Consider the following 19246-nt stretch of genomic DNA (forward strand, 5'->3'; position numbering starts at 1 on the left):
AGATATGTGCATTCCTTCATCCAAATTGTTTCTTTTGAAGTTCTTGCAGCTAGTGGCACGGATCAAGGACGGCGTCCAGGAGCACCGGAATCCCACAGGAGGGCTTTGTGCCTAGTGCCCCCATCCCCACAAATTCGGGGGTGGTATAGGGCACAGCAGGCAAGGCAGTCCCCCCTACCATCCTGGGGGTGGGGTAGGGAGGCTAATTACTCCCATCATAGCCTCCAAATTACCTCGTGTGCGTCGGAGAGATGTTATTGTCAGCCATCTTCTGATGCGCCCCCTAGTGGCCCCCCTGTTCAATGTTCCTGTGTCTGTGAGGAGAATAAAGGACACTGCAAAAGACACTGTGTGTAATGAATGTGCAATAAGCCAGAGAGAGTGTGTTCCCTCCCTATAATGTAAACAGGGAGACTTCTGTCCAGGAGATGGGGGGGGGGTGCCCCTTCAGCAGACATCATAAACACACACACCGATTACCAAAATCAACACAATCACTTCTGCAAATGTCCCCACAAAACACATCATTAGTTTTTCCTACCTATTCAAAGGGCCTCTATTGCACATAACAATTCACTGATAAATGTATCTATTTACTGGCTCACTGGGAAATCTTCAGAAATTCATATAGAATCACTCGAGTGTTGGATTTACACCATTCCAACGTTGTTCTGTTCAGGAAGGAAATGGCTGCCAAGGGAGGAGCTTGGGACATGAGTGAGGGCAGCCATAATCCCTAAAGTGTGAGGCCATGTACTCAGCAGCTCCTTTGCCTGAGTAATAATCTCTGGCATCCTAATACCTGAGTGTGCGACAGGTAGCCATTCCAGAAACGATAGCAAACCCAGATCAAGACAAAAGGGTGTGATTAACTTGACTGGGAAACAGGGACATGTAAATATCTCTTTTGCATCACTTGATGAGTGTATGGTGGAGGTCAGTCGAAGGGTGGGGGAAGCCCTGATGCTCAGGTTTCTGTCGCCAGACCCTCCCAATTTGTGATGTAATTTGTAATGTATCCATGATGTAATTTTAGGGGTGTTGTAGGTATCTCTGTAAAACTGATCAAAGTGGGAGTCATCCTTTGTTCTGGGCTTCCTTCCTGGTGGTAGGTGGAAGTCCTGTTGCAATAGTTTTTTAAAAATAAAGATCAGGCCTCCTGGCTGCTGTTTTGCTCCTATATTCCTGGCTGGCGTCTTTGTTTGGTAATCCAGGTGAGCCCAAGGATTTTCCTATAACAAGACCCTTGAACTTGCTCCTTATAATGCAATCTAAACAAAACTGGTGAAGCAGTGACGACAATATATTCTTGCAAGAGCTGAGAGCCAAAGCAGGCACAGTCCAGCTGGGGCAAAGAATGAGCTTATATTCCCTATGCACACGTTCCCTCCCTCGTCTCCCCATTGCTTGGGTGCTACAAGGTTTTCCTTCCCCCAATTATAAAATAACAGACAAGAGGCTGAGCGTGGAAACAAACTTCTCCTTCCTCCTCAGAGTTGCCTCCACTTCCGGCTTCACCAGCAGAGAAAATTGGGGCTTGCAAAGGAAGGAGGGAGGGAAGGAGGCGGGAAGCGGGGCTGCGTCATATGGAGGCGGAGGAGGGGGCTGCTTCCTAATCAAGCCTCCTAATTAAGCGCCCTCACTCCCTGCCTCCCACACGGGGGCTCCCATTCCCACCCCCGCTGCCCGGGATTTCGGGTAAGTGCAAAGCCAATGGCGGGGAAGGAGGGAAGGGGCTTTGCGAGGGGGTCCAGGATAAGTAGCCGCTGGATGGGGAGGAGAGAAGGGAGGAAAGAGAGCTGTTTTCTTAAAGGGAGCCTGGGGGAGGAGAAGCTTCCTCCTGCAGGGATTTGTTGGAAAGGGAGTTGCAGGGAAGGAGGCGGGAAAGGGGAGAGGGGTGGGCATTGCTGGCCAGGATCGCCTTAATAATAGTATTAATTTTAATTTCAATATTTATACCCCAGCCTCAGTGTCCGGTGTGGGAGCATATGCCCCCTTTTGCCCGTCGTTCAGGCTTAATGCTTCATGGTGTGCCTGTTAATGGATCTTTTCAATTTACAAATGTTATATCCCCTAACCAAACTTTTTGGCCGCCACTACAATTGACCCTCCGTGAGCCTGCCCCCATTTGTTTTCAAATTGATGAGGGAGAAGAATCATGGGGCATATATCCAAACTGTCAATATACATTGAATTTCACTTTTAATAGCTCTTGTTCTCTTACAGGAACATACAGTGACCAATCTCAGTGCTATAGGAGTGACACCAGTGCATGGCTAAAAACTAGAAAGGAAGCCTACCATGCGGCTTGGAGTCTGAATTCTTCTATCCCTGGCTTGGCAAATGCCACTGATGAGCAATTTCATATCAGTTCTTTATTTACTGCAGCCTTTAATTGGTCCCAACAGAGTAGTAATATCAGCTATTTACTCCAAAGAGAGTTATGGTTGTTTTGTGGCGAAAAAGCATACAAAGCCATTCCTCAAAACCTCACAGGCACATGTACATTGGGTATCGTGGTCCCGTTGTTGTATAAGGTTGATAAGTTACCATCTTCTCTTAGACTACAAAATCGCCGGGAGGTTAATTCACCCATAAATCAATATCACCAATAAATCAATTTCTCGAGCCTTGCTGCCCCCAGTGGGTGCATCAATGAACTATAGGGACCTCCATCGGCTAGCAAATTGGACTGAAGGATTATTCAATGATACCATAAAAGCATTGATGAATCTCAACCAGGAGGTGTCTGAAATGAGAGAGGTGGTATTACAAAATCGTTATGTGTTGGATGTCATTTTGGCCTCAAAAGGAGGGGTATGTGCACTTGTTCATTCTCATTGTTGTATGTTTATTCCTGATAATAATGTCAGCATATCTGCGACGATTGATCATATGGAAACCATGGTAGCTCACAATCCGCTTGCCTCCCTCCTTCCGTTGATCCATGGGCATTGTTATATTCTTGGCTTCCGGATGGGAGTTGGCTTTGACATTTATTGTTTTCAGTGATCCTTATAGTAGTTATTTGCATTATTTTGTGTTGCTGTATACAATGTATTCCTTCTTTAATCTCTGTATGTACTGCATGGTTCTCCCATCAACGGCCTGCTTCAGGCCTTACAAGGGTTGCCTATCGTGCTCGATATAAACGTATTGGTAATGAAATATATGACTCTGATTAATAAAATAAAGAAAGAGGGCATGTGGGAGCCATGAAGCCATGGCAGAGGCTTGTAGTGCCGCTGGTGCCTCACTGACCTCGGTGACGCGGCATGTCCGTGCTTTGCAGTGTATTGAGTGTATTGACCTTATATGGAGTTGTGTTCCCGCTGGGCAGTAATACCATATATGGTAATGAGTGTTGTATAGCCATGATCGGGCGATGTGACGTGGGACATTGGCAGATGGCCACGTAGGCTGTTAGAGAAAGGAGAGGATAATAAAAATACCGGAGAGGAGGAACGTTCAAGTGAGCTGCCCTCCACCCTGAAGATACTCGCTGTCTCTGTGTTTTTTCTATGCTGCGCACCACTGTTGACGGCTGGTTTCCGTCAGTCCGGCTTCCTTCCTTAGGCACCAAGTGAAAGCATTGCTATTCTCCCAGGGTTTTGGCTCAATAAACAATCTATGGACTTCACAACTGGATTGGGGGAAAGGGTTGTTGTTTTTATTTCTTACTCTGCTATGCATCTCTGTGTTTTTCTATTGTAAGCTGCCCTGTGATCTTTGGAGGAAGGGCAGTATAGAATTGAAAAGAATAGCAGTAAAAATAGGTTTTAAAGAAGTGCCCTCTTTAAGAAATCACGTGGTGTAAACGTGTATGTTGTCCTCTAGGTCCAAACACACACAGAACACTCACAGTATGAGCAAGCAGTGCTCCAAAGTGCTTATCTTGTGAACTTGCCATATAAGTTGTGTACTCCTGGTCAAAGTTCCTGTTTCCAAAAAGGACTGGAGGGGGGGTCACCTCACCACTTTTTACCCACCCCACTCATGGAAGGCAGAGGACGTGTTCATTCACAATCCCAGTAAACCATGTGTGTATCTGAAGTAACCCAGGCACTGCAGCTCCTTCCCCTCTCACTGGGATGCAGAGGAGGAAACGGATGGGTTTGAAGGCTCTTTCTGCCTCTCTCCCCTGTGCAAAAAGAGCAAAGTGTGTTTGCAGGGCAGGAGGACAGAGGAGGAGGCAGCGAGGGCAGAGGGAGCAGTGGGTGGGTCCACCGCCTCTCCCAGGGGGTCCTGATGCAAGCAAGGGGCTTCCTTCTTCTCCATGCCACGGCCACCCATGTGTTCAGAGCAGTCATTTGCAGATTAACTCTTAAGTTCCAAGGGATCTACTCTCAGGCCACTAATGTGCATACCATGCCAGCCTTAGGAAGGGAGGTGGGACAGGCAGGTGAAAGGAATTGCCAAAGGTGTTTGAAAATGGGTGGAGGGTTTTGGGAAGGGGGTGCCCAATTGGGGCTTCTTCAGCGGCAGCAGAATGTCTTGGGCAGGAGAATCCCTGCAGGGGCTCTCAGACTCCCTTGGCTTCTTCTTCCCTCCCTCCCAGGAAGTTGCAACTTGCTCTGGATTCTACGCTCCTCAGGAAGTTGAACCTGCAAACCTAGCTGAAACTGAACCTGCAACCCTGGCCAGGATGGAAGGAGGAAGATGGATGGTTGACCTGGTCAGGCTGTCTCCCGCATCCCTCCCCACAACCTCTGAGCATTCCCTCCCAGGACCCTTGGAGAAATCTGGTGAGTTCCAGGGGAGAGGAGACGCGAGACAACTCCAGTAGTAATTATCTCAGGTTTATTGCTCAAACTCTTAAATCACTGGAGCTCAGTCTTCAGCCTGTTCATCTCAGCTTGCAGTTGCCAAGTCCTCCAGCAAAGAAGCCCCCCCTTTCCCCTCTTCTCGCAGATTCTCTCGAGCCTATAATTTTTTCGGCAGGCTATTTCCGGGGTCTCTGACACAGAGCTCAAACTGGAGCTAACGGTCTGTGCCCCCCCGGACACCCCCTCTTCCTGCTCTTTGTTCTTTGCTTCTGGTGCAGCTTGGCTGCTCCTCCCCTGCTTCACATTCCAACCGAATCACATCTCTTGCGTTCTCAGGCTCTGCCAGCGGAGGCACGAGAGGCTTGAGATTCACAGAGCTGACACCCTGTAATTTTATCCGTCCCTAAGCTTCCATGGAGATACTGTGGTACAACCTTGGTGCAAATTTCAAAATAAGTACACAAAGCCAACAAAGAGACTCAGATGTTTATACAGGCACCAGCTTTCCTAGTCAAGAGTTCACTTTGTCAGACTGCACCCCACAAAAGCTTAAGCCATAATACATTTATCAGCTTTTAAGGGCTGCAAAAGATGAATAAACAGAAGCATACTTCATCTATGGAATCCATCCTACAGGAGACAGTGACAACCAGCAATATGGATAGCTTGAAAAGAAGGATAAGACATGTCTCTGCTCTGCCCTCGCGGTCCTAGGCAATAATGCTTCTTGATACTAGTTTCTGGAAAGCACAGGAAGGCAGAGAAGACTCTTGTGCTCCAGTCCTGCTTGCCGGTTTCCCACAGGCATCTGGTTGGCCTCTGTGAGAAGAGGATGCTGGACTAGGTGGGCCTTTGCCTGATCCAGAAGGCTCTTCTTAGGTTCCAATATATTGCAATATTTTTACAGTTACATGTAGCACTTAAGTTTTATTTATTTCACAAGGGAAATACCCTTACTTGAGCCTGAGATCATTTCTTCACTTCAGAAAGAAAAAATAGATGTGTCTAATAAGCCAGTTCCACCATAGATCTGTATTATAAAACGATGGTGCTTTATTAAGTTTGAATGAAGTGATCATGTGTTGCTCTTGCCACTATCTCATCAGCTTTCGTAAAATTTGGAACCTAGAGAGGATAGTGGAGAATGAAGGTGTTACAACGAGAGAAGGTGCAGATTGGGATTGACAGGTGTTCAGTTCCCTTTTTGTCTTTCTTGAAAGTCTACCAGGATTCTCTTTCCTCCCAGGCTCCCAAACACGTGAGGAAGATGAAAGTCAGAATTCTATGGAGCCACATGTGAATTTATGCGAAAGAACAAAGAAATTGAGGATACAACAACAAACTCAAAAAGGAGAGAAACTATTTGAATTTACAGAATGTGGAAAGAGCTTCCGTGAAAGTGGAAAACCTAGACTACATCAACGAACTCATACGGGGGAGAAACGATTTGAATGTTTTGACTGTGGAAAGAGTTTCAGCAAAAGTGGAACACTTAGAGTACACCAACGAACTCACACAGGGGAGAAATCATTTAAATGTATTGAATGTGGAAAGAGCTTCAGTGAAAGTGGGAAACATAGAAGACACCAACAATCTCACACAGGGGAAAATCCACAGATACTTTAATAAACTTTAATAAACCGCTTAGGTGTTTTTTACCTTTCCTTCTATGCTTCCTTGCAATACTGACAAAATCAAACCACGCCAATGCTTTCAGCCCCAGAAGAGGAGCTCCCCTTGGTGTCAAGGGAGGTGTCCAAGGGAGCATCTGGAGCCCTGCCATCCCTTCTGTCGCTTCCCCTTCCCCTGGGCCCTTCCCCTCCTGTCTCTGCCATCCCTGGGCCACTCCTTAATCCACAGCAGGAGACTGTATCTGTCTGTGATGGTGAGATGTCGTGGCCGGTTGAAGGACCACTTCCTGTTTCCTGCAGCTCCATCCTGCCTTTTCATGCAAGGTGGAGTCATGAAGCAGGTAAAGGCTGAGCACACCTAAGGGTGGTGCAGCGGGTGGGTGGGATTCTGCTTAACCTTTCCCTGTCTGCTCCTTTTCTGGATCCAAATCCCCACACAAAAAGGGGCAGTGTGAGGACGCAATCAATGTTATGGAGCTGCACCGAAAATCATTGCTTTGTGACCGTAAGAGGCCCTTCTTTAAAAAACAACCATCAAGAGAATTTAAGCTATAGAATTTAAAACAAACAGATAATTACAAAAAAAGAAAGCAGTCTGGTGCCACATTGCGTAGGAGTTACTTTAACACACTCTACCTGGGGCTGCCTTTGAGAAGAGCTCAGAAACTTCAATGGCTCAAAGAGCTGCAGACACATTACTGACCAAGGCTGGCTATAGGCAGCATAGGACTCCCATATTAGAACAGCTCCATCTGCCTAATTGTCTGTTTCTGGACACAATCAATGTTTCCACAAGAAGAGGAAGATAGATTTGGAGTGCCGCATTTTCAAAAAAGATGGACACACGACTATTTCTTTGTGGAGCTGAAAGGCATGCCCGTGTGCCTCATTTGTGGTGAGGCCCTCTCTGTCCTGAAGAAGGCCCACCTGCAGAGGCACCACAGGACGAAGCACATTCAGTACAAGGGAGTTCCAAGGGCAGCTGCGCCAGGAGAAGGTCAAGGCGCTGAAAACAGACCTGTTGGGTAACCTGTGGCCCATCCAGATGATGTGAAATTGCAACTCACGTCTTCTTTAGCCGTTGGCCACGCTGGCTGGGGCTCATGGGAGCTGGAGTTCAAGGATCTAGGTCCACAAATGCCTGGGACAATTCAAATCCCTCCTCAGTCGTGAAGTCGATTGGGTGACTTAAAGCTGGTCACCATCTTTCTGCGAAACCTCCCTCGCAGGGTTGCTGTGTGCGTGAAAGCAATATATCTTGTGGTGGGCTTCATGAGGGGAGTGTGGAACAGAAATGTAATTCATAGGTAAGAAGACAGGAAATAGTTCTGAATCTGACTGAAAATAAAAGATTCTTTGTCTCCAAATTGCATATAGCAAGCACCTGTGTTGTTGAACTCTAGCTGAAGTTTCAGCATCTGGTTCCTCAGCACTCTGCACTCTCTCTCTGGAAACCTCCAGCTGTCAGGTGACAGGAACCAGCCAATGCCTCCCAGTTCAGAAACAGTCTGCCAAGAGCTTATGAATGTTGATTTGAATCAATTTGTCAGATGTCTTCAAAATAGTAGGGAAAATTTATGGTTGACACCACCTTGGGACAGTTTTGACAGGAATTCGGGGAACTAGGAATATTATTAGCTCCATCAGGGTTGATGGATCAACAAATAGCTAGAGAGGATTAAGGGGCAGGGGCGGGAATCAGGCCTTGTTTCTCATGTGACAGATAACAGACTCCACAGTTCTTAAAGCTCACCGTTTGCTGCCTCCCAAAATGATGCTTAAGCCTCCCTCCCAAAAAAAACAACAACTCAAGCATGGCAGCTGGTCTTGTCAAACAGGCCAATATAAGGTTCATTTGGCAAGTCTGTTGTTGTTTAGTCGTTTATTTGTGTCCGATTCTTCATGACCCCATGGACCAGAGCACGCCAGGCACTCCTGTCTTCCACTGCCTCCCACAGCTTGGTCAAACTCATGTTCGTAGCTTTGAGGACACTGCCCAATCATCTCGTCCTCTGTCATCCCCTTCTCCTTGTGCCCTCCATCTTTCCCAACATCAGGGGGGTCTTTTCCAGGGAGTCTTCTCTTCTCATGAGGTGGCCAAAGTATTGGAGCCTCAGCTGCACGATCTGTCCTTCCACTGAGCACCCAGGCCTGATTTCCTTCAGAATGGAGAGGTTTGATCTTCTTGAAGTCCATGGGACTTTCAAGAGTCTCCTCCAGCACCATAATTCAAAAGCATCAATTCTTTGGCGATCAGCCTTCTTTATGGTCCAGCTCTCACTTCCATACATCACTACTGGGAAAACCATAGCTTTTACTATACGGACCTTTGTTGGCAAGGTGATGTCTCTGCTTTTTAAGATGCTGCCTAGGTTTGTCATTGCTTTTCCCCCAAGAAGCAGGTACTTTTTAATTTTGTGGCTGCTGTCACCATCTGCAGTGATTATGGAGCCCAAGAAAGTAAAATCTCTCACTGCCTCCATTTCTTCCCCTTCTATTTGCCAGGAGGTGATGGGTCCAATGGCCATGATCTTCGTTTTTATGATGACGAGCTTCAGACCAAATTTTGCGCTCTCCTTTTTCACTCTCATTAAGAGGTTCTTTAATTCCTCCTCACTTTCTGCCATCAAGGTTGTGGCATCTGCATAACTGAGGTTGTTGATATTTCTTCCAGCAATCTTAATTCTGGCTTGGGATTCACCCACTCCAGCCTTTCGCATGTTGAATTCCGCATATAAATTAAATAAGCTGGGAGACAATATACAGCCTTGTCATACTCTTTCCCAATTTTGAACCAATCAGTTGTTCCATATCCAGTTCTAACTGTAGCTTCTTGTCCCACATAGAGATTTCTCATGTTATGGAAATTTGGGGGGGGGGGGAGCGAGCACATCTTTAAAGTTGTTAAATGTTACAAATATTATGCCTGAATGTATCCTTTCAACTTGACAGCTCAGGGAAGTTACCTAGCTTTAAAAATAACCTATTTCCCCCCTTGAAAAAGGACTCCAGGAAGTGTCCAGGGGTGAGAATTGCTGAGCTGGGCCAAGGAAAGCCTAATCCCATCACCAAACTTGCCAAGGGGCCAGACATGCAAAGGAAGTTCTATTGTACTTTGGGTGATGGGACTTCAGAGGTGTTGGCCTATGCTAATCTTATGCCTGAGTCTTGCCCTGACATGTCTACTTATGCTAATCTTGTACCAAGGACTTCTCTGGACATGTTTGCCAAGGTTAAACTAGTGTAACCCCTGTCTACCCCTCCCCTTTTGTGACATGTCAGTGTTGTAACAATGATACAGCAGTGATGCTCTAGAAACAGTATTCTGGGATATCGTGGGGAAGTTTTAAAAGTCTTTGTCACCCCATGCTCGGGGTTCAAAATTCCTCTTTGAACCTGTTGCGCAATAAACTTTGGTCTACAGCTATTTGCTCCAGTTGGTGGCTGGATTCCTTCCTTTATTCCGCAAGGGACCTGCGGGCTCTTCCCAACAAGCTGGTTTGACTGAACAGCCTTACACCTAGATTTTTCCATAACACTCAGGAGACAGATGAGGTGATCAGGCACTCCCATTTCTTTAATAACTTGCCATAGTTTACTGTGGTCGACACAGTCAAATGCTTTTGCATAGTCAATGAAGCAGAAGTAGATGTTTTTCATGAACTCTCTTTCTCCATAATCCAGCATGTTTGCAATTTGTTTCTGGTTCCTCTGCCCCTTCGAAATCCAGCTTGCACTCCTGGGAGTTCTCAGTCCACATACTGCTTAAGCCTGCCTTGTAGAATTTTAAGCATAACCTTGCTAGCGTGTGAAATGAGTGCAATTGTGCGGTAGTTGGAGCATTCTTTGTCAGTGCCCTTCTTTGGGATTGGGATGCAGACTGACTTTCTCCAATCCTCTGGCCACTGCTGAGTTTTACAAAGTTGCTGGCATATTGAGTGTAGCACCTTAACAGCATCATCTTTTAAAATTTTGGTTTTCAAGGAAGAAGCAGCCCTGGAAAATATGGCAGGAATTCACCTTGAATCTTGCTAACAAAATCCTTTCATAGCTTTTTGTGAGGGTGTGACTGCTAATCTTAAAGCCAGGTTGAGCACTAAGAATTGGGCATCATTTCCTCTGTTATAAAAAATAAAATAAATGCCTGGAGCATTTGAGGGAAAAGAGAGAGAACATTCTGGCAAACGAAGCAGACATAATAAAAGAAAGTGACAACCTGTTTGTAAGTGTCATTGTTACTTGGAAGGGAACAAGTGCTATAAGTTTAATGTACATATAATGCTGTGCTTGAATGCATTGTAATAAGAATACTATAAAGGGAAGTTTCTCTTAGACTTAGGCAAGAGGTTCCACTCTGACAAAAGCCTCAGAGGAGGCTGGATCTTTCCTCATAACTAGTCACTGGAGGCATAAGCTGCAGAGCTGTCATGGAAGGAAGCTTAAACTTGCGAAGTCAGTGGGTGCTTGCTGGAGATGGCTAGGAGAAGCAGCAGCAGCAGTTGCAAATAAGTCATGCAATGTTGAAGAAGCTTAAGATCTCCCTCTGGGACCAGGAATAGGAAAGCTGACTGAATTACATAAAGGACTGAACATTGTTTGCAACGTGCTACTTTATCATGCTTATCTTATTGTTAGACTGTTTAAGACTGTTCTGCAGTAAGGCTTCAAAACTTATTTTTGTGATGGAGAGAATTCATTTCCACACAAGGTCCAGATCAGGAATTCCATGGAACAACTTTAACAACAAGTACTTGAAGGGTACTTCAACAAGTACTTCAACAAGTACTTGAAGGGACACGGGTTGCGCTGTGTGTTAAACCACAGAGCCTAGGACTTCCGGAGGCGGCGCAAAACAACAATGGCGGTCCTCTTCGCGCTGTGAAGGGGAGCTCCACAGAAAAGGGTCGCCTGCTGCGGCAAAGCGGGGACCCATCAAGAAAAACCACAGGTAGAGTGAGCCTGTGGCCGTGGGACTCGGCGGGCACCAGAAGCCCCCCCAGAAACGGAGAAGGAACCCCGTAAGGGGCTTCGGAACGCGGAAGGGGGAGCGGTGCTGTGAGTTCATCGCTCTTTCTGCGGAAGCGAAGCCGCGCGGCTGCTGCCGATGAGCGCCGACGCTGAGAAGGCCTTTGACAATATTTCTTGGAAGTTTATGAAGAAAAATCTTGAAGGGATGGGAGTGGGACGGGGGTTTGAAAATGGAATAGAAGCAATCTATTCAGAGCAAAAAGCTAAATTGATAGTTAATAATGTGGTGACAGAAGAGTTCAAAATTGAAAAGGGAACACGACAAGGTTGCCCTATATCCCCTCTGTTATTTATTTCAGTCCTGGAGGTACTCTTGAACATGATTAGGGAGGACCGGTTGGTGCAAGGAATACAGGTCGGAGCGAAACAATACAAATTAAAAGCGTTTGCAGATGATTTGGTTTTAACATTACAGGAGCCAGAATCTAGTACGAAAAGAGTTTTAGAACTGATTTATGAGTTTGGTCGGGTGGCGGGATTTAAATTGAACAAGCAAAAAACGAAGGTTTTGGGGGGAAAATTGACACCTTTGGAAACAGAAAGGTTTCAGAAAGAAACAGAGTTAAATGTGGTTAAAAAAGTGAAATACCTAGGGGTTAATTTGACTGCTAAAAACTTGAACTTATACAAGGACAATTATGAAAAATGTTGGTCAGATATTAAAAAGGATCTAGAAACTTGGTCAAGATTGAAAGTTTCCTTGTTGGGTCGAATTGCAGCTATAAAGATGAATGTATTGCCAAAGATGTTGTTTTTGTTTCAAACCCTACAGATTGTGGACAGAGTGGAATGTTTTGGAAAGTGGCAGAAAGATATTTCTAAATTTGTCTGGCAGAGCAAAAAGCCCCGAATAAAATTTAAAATACTAACTGATGCAAAAGAAAGAGGGGGGGTTTGCCCTGCCGGACTTAAGGTTATATTATGAAGCTGCGGCTTTCTGCTGGATGAAAGATTGGTTACTTCTTGAGAACACTGATGTCCTAGATCTGGAAGGGTTAAATAATGCTTTTGGATGGCATGCATATTTGTGGTACGACAAGGCAAAGGTTCACAAAGGGTTCAAAAACCATATTGTCAGAAAAGCAATATTTATTGTCTGGACAAAATACAAAGACTTATTGGAAAATAAAACTCCGAGATGGTTATCACCAATGGAGGGTAAGGCCCGGAAAAGACCTAATATGGAGGCCAGTTGGCCGAAATATTGGGAAATAATAGAAAAAACTGGAGAAAAATGGAGGTTGCAGAGCTTGGAGAAATTAAACAGTAAGGTGCGAGATTGGTTACATTACGCTCAAATTAAAGAGGTTTTTAATTTGCATAAAAAGATAGGATTCCAGGTGGAAAAATCGAAATTAGAGACAGAACTGTTAGAACCAAAGACTAAGGTACTTTCGAGAATGTATAACTTGCTGCTTAAATGGAATACTCAGGATGAGACAGTTAAATCAGCCATGATAAAATGGGCTCAGGATATTGGGCATAACATCATGTTTGAGGACTGGGAAAGGTTATGGACCACCGGAATAAAATTCACGGCATGTAATGCCTTGAAGGAGAACATTATGAAAATGATATATAGGTGGTACATGACTCCAGTCAAGCTAGCAAAAATATATCACCTGTCTGATAACAAGTGTTGGAAATGTAAGGAGGCTGAAGGAACATTCTTTCACCTCTGGTGGACCTGTCCAAGAGTGAAGGCTTTCTGGGAAATGATCTATAATGAGTTAAAAAAGGTATTTAAATATACCTTCACTAAGAAACCAGAGGCCTTCCTCTTGGGCATTGTCGGCCAGAAAGTGTTAAAAAAAGATAGAACTTTCTTTATGTATGCGACTACAGCAGCATGGATACTTATTGCAAAGTATTGGAAGACACAAGATTTGCCCACACTGGAAGAATGGCAGATGCAATTGATGGACTACATGGAACTGGCGGAAATGACTGGCAGGATCCGAGATTTGGGACAAGAAACAATGGAAGAGGACTGGAAAAAGTTTAAGGACTACTTACAAAAACAGTTTAAGTTGTATGAATCTTAAGAAATTGCGCGATCTAGAAAAATATTGTTCCAGTAAATTTATGGTAAACTTAAGTTATAATTAATTGATAAAAATTACTTTAAGTTAAGAAACATAACATCTGAGAAATACAAAATAAGGTATGACACAAGGTAACAATTTGCTGATAATTTTTACTGCCAAGAACGCAGGGTAAGGGAGATGTGAGGAAGTCCAACAAGTTATACAAAAAAGATATGAAAAGCTTTGTTTTCTTTTTCTTTTCTTTTCTTTTTTATGTATAATGTTGATGTATTTGTGTGTTTAAGATGTGTTTTATGTTTGAAAACTGAATAAAAAATTTATATATAAAAAAAAAAACCACAGAGCCTAGGGCTTGCCGATCAGAAGGTCGGTGGTCTGAATCCCCGTGACGGGGTGAGCTCCCGTTGCTCGGTCCCTGCTCCTGCCAACCTAGCAGTTCGAAAGAACATCAAAGTGCAAGTAGATAAATAGGTACTGCTCTGGGGGGAAGGTAAACGGCTCCCTCGGCGAGTAAAGCGAGATGAGCGCCACAACCCCAGAGTTGTCCGCAACTGGACCTAATGGTCAGGGATCCCTTTACCTTTACTTGAAGGACCAAACCACGATGTAGCTGTGCTCTTTTCCATCCCTTTCCAAGAATTACAACAATCTGTTCCTTAAAATGGTTCAGCCTCCACCACCTTTACTGCTGTCAACTGAAGGCTACCAACTGTGCCCTGGGCCCCCGATCTTTCTCACTGCCAATGAAAACTAATAAATGAAAAGGAAGAGAAGCTACCCATGTCACACTGACACAAACACCTTGCGTATGAACTTCGTAAAATAATGAAAGTGTACTACCCCTCCCCCCGCTCACTCTCCCCACCTCTCAATTCCCCAGCCCTACACTGTATACAACATTAAAGTCTGTCTGTCTGTGAATTTTTATGATATCCAAAGTAACAGAGTAGCTTATAGCTAGGAAGCCAAATAGCTATTTTAGGTGATAGTTCCTTTTTACAGACTATACAGTGGCCAGACTCTTGCTATTCAAAAGAGCTTTGCTTTCATAATCATATAACTGAGGAGAATAGAAGAGGAGTCTGCAACCTGAAGCATATGTAACACGAGGTACCACTGTACAATCTTCTGCTTATTCAAACATGGGCACGTTCTCCCTTGAATTCTCTTATACAATAGTTTCTTATGAAACGTTTTTCTTTCACATCAGCAGTATTGTCTCTGTTTCTGCACAGGTTTCTGCTTATTAACATTTAGTTGCTGCCAGGACCACATAACACCGGTCCTGAGAGATCTGCATTGGCTCCCAGTACGTTTCTGAGGACACTTCAAAGTGTTGGTGCTGACCTTTAAAGCCTTAAACGGCCTCGGTCCTGTATACCTGAAGGAGCATCTCCACCCCCATCGTTCAGCCCGGACACTGAGATCCAGTGCCGATGGCCTTCTGGCGGTTCCCTCATTGCGAGAAGTGAGGTTACAGGGAACCAGACAGAGGGCCTTCTCGATAGTGGCCCCCACCCTGTGAAACACCCGCCCTTCAGATGTGAAGGTAATAAGCAGCTATCCTATCTTTAAAAGACATCTGAAGGCAGCCCTGTTTAGGGAAGTTTTAAATATTTAATGCTGTACTGTTTTTAACACTTGATTGGGAGCCGCCCAGAGTGGCTGGGGAAACTCAGCCAGATGGGCAGGGTATAAATTAATAATAATAATAATAATAATAATAATTTTTATTTATGCCCCGCCCTCCCCAGCCAAGGCCGGGCTCAGAACGGCTTACAAGCAATAATAAAAACAAGTTGAATGATTACAACTTAAAAGCAAAATTAAAATACAACATTAAAATATTGAAACATTAAAATATTAAAATGTAGCCTCATCGCAGGAAGAGAAAGGAAAAGAAAAAAGAAAGAGAGGGAGGGAGGGAATCAAATTGGCTCCAAGCCAAAGGCCAGGTAGAACAACTCTGTCTTACATGCCCTGTGGAAAGAAATCAGATCTTTCAGGACCCTGGTCTCATGAGGCAGAGCGTTCCACCAGGCCGGAAGCAGAGTTGAAAAGGCCCTGGCTCTGCTTGAAGCTAATCTAACTTCCTTTGGGCCTGGGACTTGCTATTTATGGACCTTGAGGCTCTCCGTGGAGCATACCGGGAGAGGCAGTCCCATAGGTACGAGGGTCCTAGGCCGTGAAGAGCTATTTAGGTCAAAAGCAGCACCTTAGATCTGACCCTGTTCTCCACCAGGAGCCAGTGCAGCTTGAAAAGTACTGTGTGAATATGATCCCATGGCAGAGACCCCGTGAGGAGCCTGGCTGCAGCATTCTGCACCCGCTGGAGTTTCTGGGACAGCTTCAAGGGCAGCCCCGCGTAGAGCGAATTACAGTAGTCTAGCCTGGAGGTGACTGTCGCATGGATCACTGTGGCCAGGTCGGGGCGGGAAAGGTAAGGGACCAACTGCTTGATGACAACAAAAGGGTATAGAAAGGGGAAGTTTTTGGGTTTCTCTAAAAACCGTCGGACTATTTTGTACACAATTTCAAGGTAACATTACCCTTTATTTCCGCTTTTTCTTACATGGGACTCGAACTCACAACCTTGAGATAAAGCACCTCACGCTCTACCGACCAAGTTAAGACAGCTCAGTGATTTGTGTACACGGGGACACAGATGGCGGCGTGTGAACTTCCCTAGAGAAGGATGCAAAAAGCTTGTTCCCTGCTACTCCAGAGCTAGGAATGGACCAGATCTCATAGGGCTAATCCATTTGCCCCGACAGCTAAGAACAGAACCTCCAGGATCAGAAGCAGCGGGCTGCAAATTCGAGGGCAGAGGAAGCAGCAGGGCGGTCTCGCAGCCCTCGCCTTGCAAGGGGGCGCATCCAGCCTCGCAGCCTCCCAGGGCCCAACCCACAGCCAGCGAGCTCCTATGCCCAGAGATGCAGGAAACGGGGCCAGCCAGGGGGACTCGAGAGCGGCTGCACTTTCCTGTCCCCCGCCGAGGAGAGCGGAGGAGCAGCGGCCCGTGGCCTGGCGAGTTTCCCCGGAGAGGAGCCGGATTCCGGTGCAGGGACGGAGCGAGGAGTCCGAGGTGCAGGAGGAGGAGAGCACGTGCGCCTGGCAGGATCAGGCCCGGAGTCCAGCCAGAGGCTGCAGGGCGCCCCCCAACCGGGCAGGAAGGGGAAGGGGCGCAGCTGAGGGGCAGGGCATCTGCAGGAGGGCACAGGGGCAAACATCTCTGGCTCAGGCTGGCACGGACCCTGCCGGAGACCCTGGGGAGCTGCTCCCTTCAGTCCTGAGCTCAAGGGGCAGAATGAGGGGTCCAAGGCAGCTGCTGCTTCGCGGTGGACGATGCATATAGTCGTCCCATGATCAGCGGCGTCGTTGGGGCTTTTGCCTCCCGGGGCGGTCACTGAGTCTGCCGCCCCTCTCCCTGTCCCTCAGCAGGGAGCCCAGCCCATTTCGACGGTCCTCCCCACGGCGGAGAGGGAAGGGGAGGCGGGGGGGGAGGAAGAGCAGTGCAGCAGGGAGGTGCCCCTCTCACACTGCAGCCCCCCTGATCCCCCTTCCTCTGCCAGTGCCATTGATAAACCTATCGCCCTCCTTGAATTGGTCGGCTTCTAAAGCTCTCTTTGCCACCACCATCACCGCATCTTGTGGCAATGATGTCCATCAGATTCATTTAGCAAGAAAATGGCTTCTTTTGCCTGCCCCAAATCAAGGTACACTGTGCCTACACATGGAGGCTCTGTTGATCAGTGACGGCTAATAAAATAACTGATAGATTTACTCCCTGGAGAACGCATCTGATCTTTCCCCAAGCTGTCAAAGCTGGCCTCTTCTGTCTGCATGTGAATAAGTGAGACAAACTTAAGCCTGTTTCATTAATTGTTTTATTTCCACCTTCCTCAGTAAGGCAGCAGAGTTTTGAGATGAAGACTGAGGGCTGAAGTGGGTGACAGTTTTGAGAATGCAGAGGAAAGGAGGATTCTTCAGAAGTGTGGCATATGGAAATGAATTAATGATAATAAAAACGTTGAAGACAGTATTGTAAAAGACTGAGGAAGGCAAAATTGAAATTAGCTAGTCATAATAAAAAAATTCCTTCCAGTAGCACCTTAAAGACCAACTAAGTTAGTTCTTGGTATGAGCTTTCGTGTGCATGCACACTTCAGATACACTGAAACAGAAGTTGCCATATCCTTCTATATAGTGAGAAGGTGGGGAGGGGTATTACTCAGAAGGGTGGTGGGAATGGGTGATTGGCAGATAGCTGGCAATCTAACTTCAAACTGTGCTTGGTCAAAACAGGAAACTCTGGTTGATCAGTGGCTTCGTGGTTTGACTGATCCCACTGATAGCAGTAAAAATAGGAAGCCCTGTTGCGTTCGAAGGGGTTGTTTGGACAGAGTCTCTGATCAGCATGCGTAGCAGGACAGGCTTAAAAAGGTAAAGGGACCCCTGACCATTAGGTCCAGTCGTCACCAACTCTGGGGTTGCAGCGCTCATCTCGCTTTATTGGCCGAGGGAGCCGTCATACACCTTCCAGGACATGTGGCCAGCATGACTAAACCGCTTCTTGCGAACCAGAGCAGCGCACGGAAATGCTGTTTACCTTCCTGCCAAAGCGGTACCTATTTATCTACTTGCACTTTGATGTGCTTTCGAACTGCTAGGTTGGCAGGAGCAGGGACCGAGCAACGGAACTCACCCCATCGCAGGGATGCAAACCGCCGATTATTATTACTTGCATCCTGCCTATCTGACTGGGTTGCCTCTGCCCATCTGGGTAGCTTCCAACAAAATAAAAAACATCAAAAATTTCCTTGTAAAAGGCTGCCATCGGAAGTCTTCCATTTTGTAGAAATGGCCTTCAGTTTTAAAGAATTGCCCTCTTTAAGGAATCACTTGGTGTAAACATGTATGTTGTCCTCTATGTCCAAACACACACAGACACACACATAGTAGGAGTAAGCAGTGCTCTAAAGTGCTTATCTTGCGAACTTGCCATCTAAGTTGTTTACTCCTGACCAAAGCTCCTGTTTCCCAAAAGGACAGGAGGGGGAGCAGAGGAGGAAACGGATGGGATTGAAGGCTCTTTCCATCAGCTGCCTCTCTTCCCTGAGGAACAAGAGTAAAGGGTGTTTGCAGGGCAGGAGGGCAGAGGAGGAGGCAGCGAGGGCAGAGGGGCAAGTGGGCGGATCCACTGCCCCTCCCAGGGGGTCCTGATGCAAGCAAGGGGCTTCCTTCTTCTCCATGCAAGGGCCACCCATGTGTTCAGAGCAGTCCTTTGCAGATTAACTCTTAAGTTCCAAGGGATCTCCTCTCAGGCCACTAATGTGCGTACCATGCCAGCCTTAGGAAGGGAGGTGGGAGAGGCAGGTGAAAGGAATTGGCAAAGGTGTTTGAAAATGGGTGGAGGCTCTTGGGAAGGGGGTGCCTGCTTGTGAATGAACTTTATTATTGTCACAGACCAGGATTAAAAAAGCATATAGATAAAATAGCAGTTAGGATTTTTTAAACCAATAATTGTTAGAGCAAATTAGGACATGGAAACGCATAGGATAAAACATCTAAATAAAATACAAGATTAAACACGGATAATGGATGGATAAAAAAACTGATAATTAAAACAGATAAGAACTAAAAACAAACAAAGTCACACAGTTAAAACAACTGTAAGAGCATAAGAACTAAAAGACTCGCAGTTAAAACAACTATAAGAGACTGCAGAGTAGAAGCCTCTTAAATAGAGGACACTCACAACAATAGAAACTGC

The 19246-nt window shown here is 46.0% G+C and overlaps 2 protein-coding genes and 1 long non-coding RNA gene across 7 annotated transcripts in view; 2 read left to right on the forward strand and 1 right to left on the reverse strand.

Annotated features, from left to right (window-relative positions):
* LOC310701075 (uncharacterized protein) overlaps window positions 1-19246 on the forward strand; it is an 89421-nt gene that overhangs the window by 37653 nt on the left and 32522 nt on the right. Inside the window, exon 1 of one of the 4 annotated variants that reach the window (XM_083491277.1) lies at window positions 1677-1702. The exons of the other annotated variants lie outside the window; for them this stretch is intronic. The gene's annotated coding sequence lies outside the window, so the exon portion shown is untranslated. Of the gene's footprint in view, window positions 1-1676; window positions 1703-19246 lie in introns of those variants that run through there. 4 annotated transcript variants of the gene reach the window in all.
* The window catches only part of LOC310701640 (uncharacterized protein), a 32958-nt gene that overhangs the window by 7763 nt on the left and 5949 nt on the right, over window positions 1-19246 (forward strand). The gene's annotated exons all lie outside the window — the stretch shown is intronic.
* LOC310702089 overlaps window positions 6373-19246 on the reverse strand; it is a 164446-nt gene continuing 151572 nt past the window's right edge. For both annotated transcript variants that reach the window (XR_014523217.1, XR_014523218.1), the window contains one exon: window positions 6373-8204. This is a non-coding gene — a long non-coding RNA (uncharacterized lncRNA). The remainder of the gene's footprint in view (window positions 8205-19246) is intronic.

Source organism: Podarcis liolepis, assembly GCF_965112155.1.
Source record: "Podarcis liolepis genome assembly, chromosome: 2".
In the NCBI taxonomy this organism is placed as follows: Eukaryota; Metazoa; Chordata; class Lepidosauria; order Squamata; family Lacertidae; genus Podarcis; species Podarcis liolepis.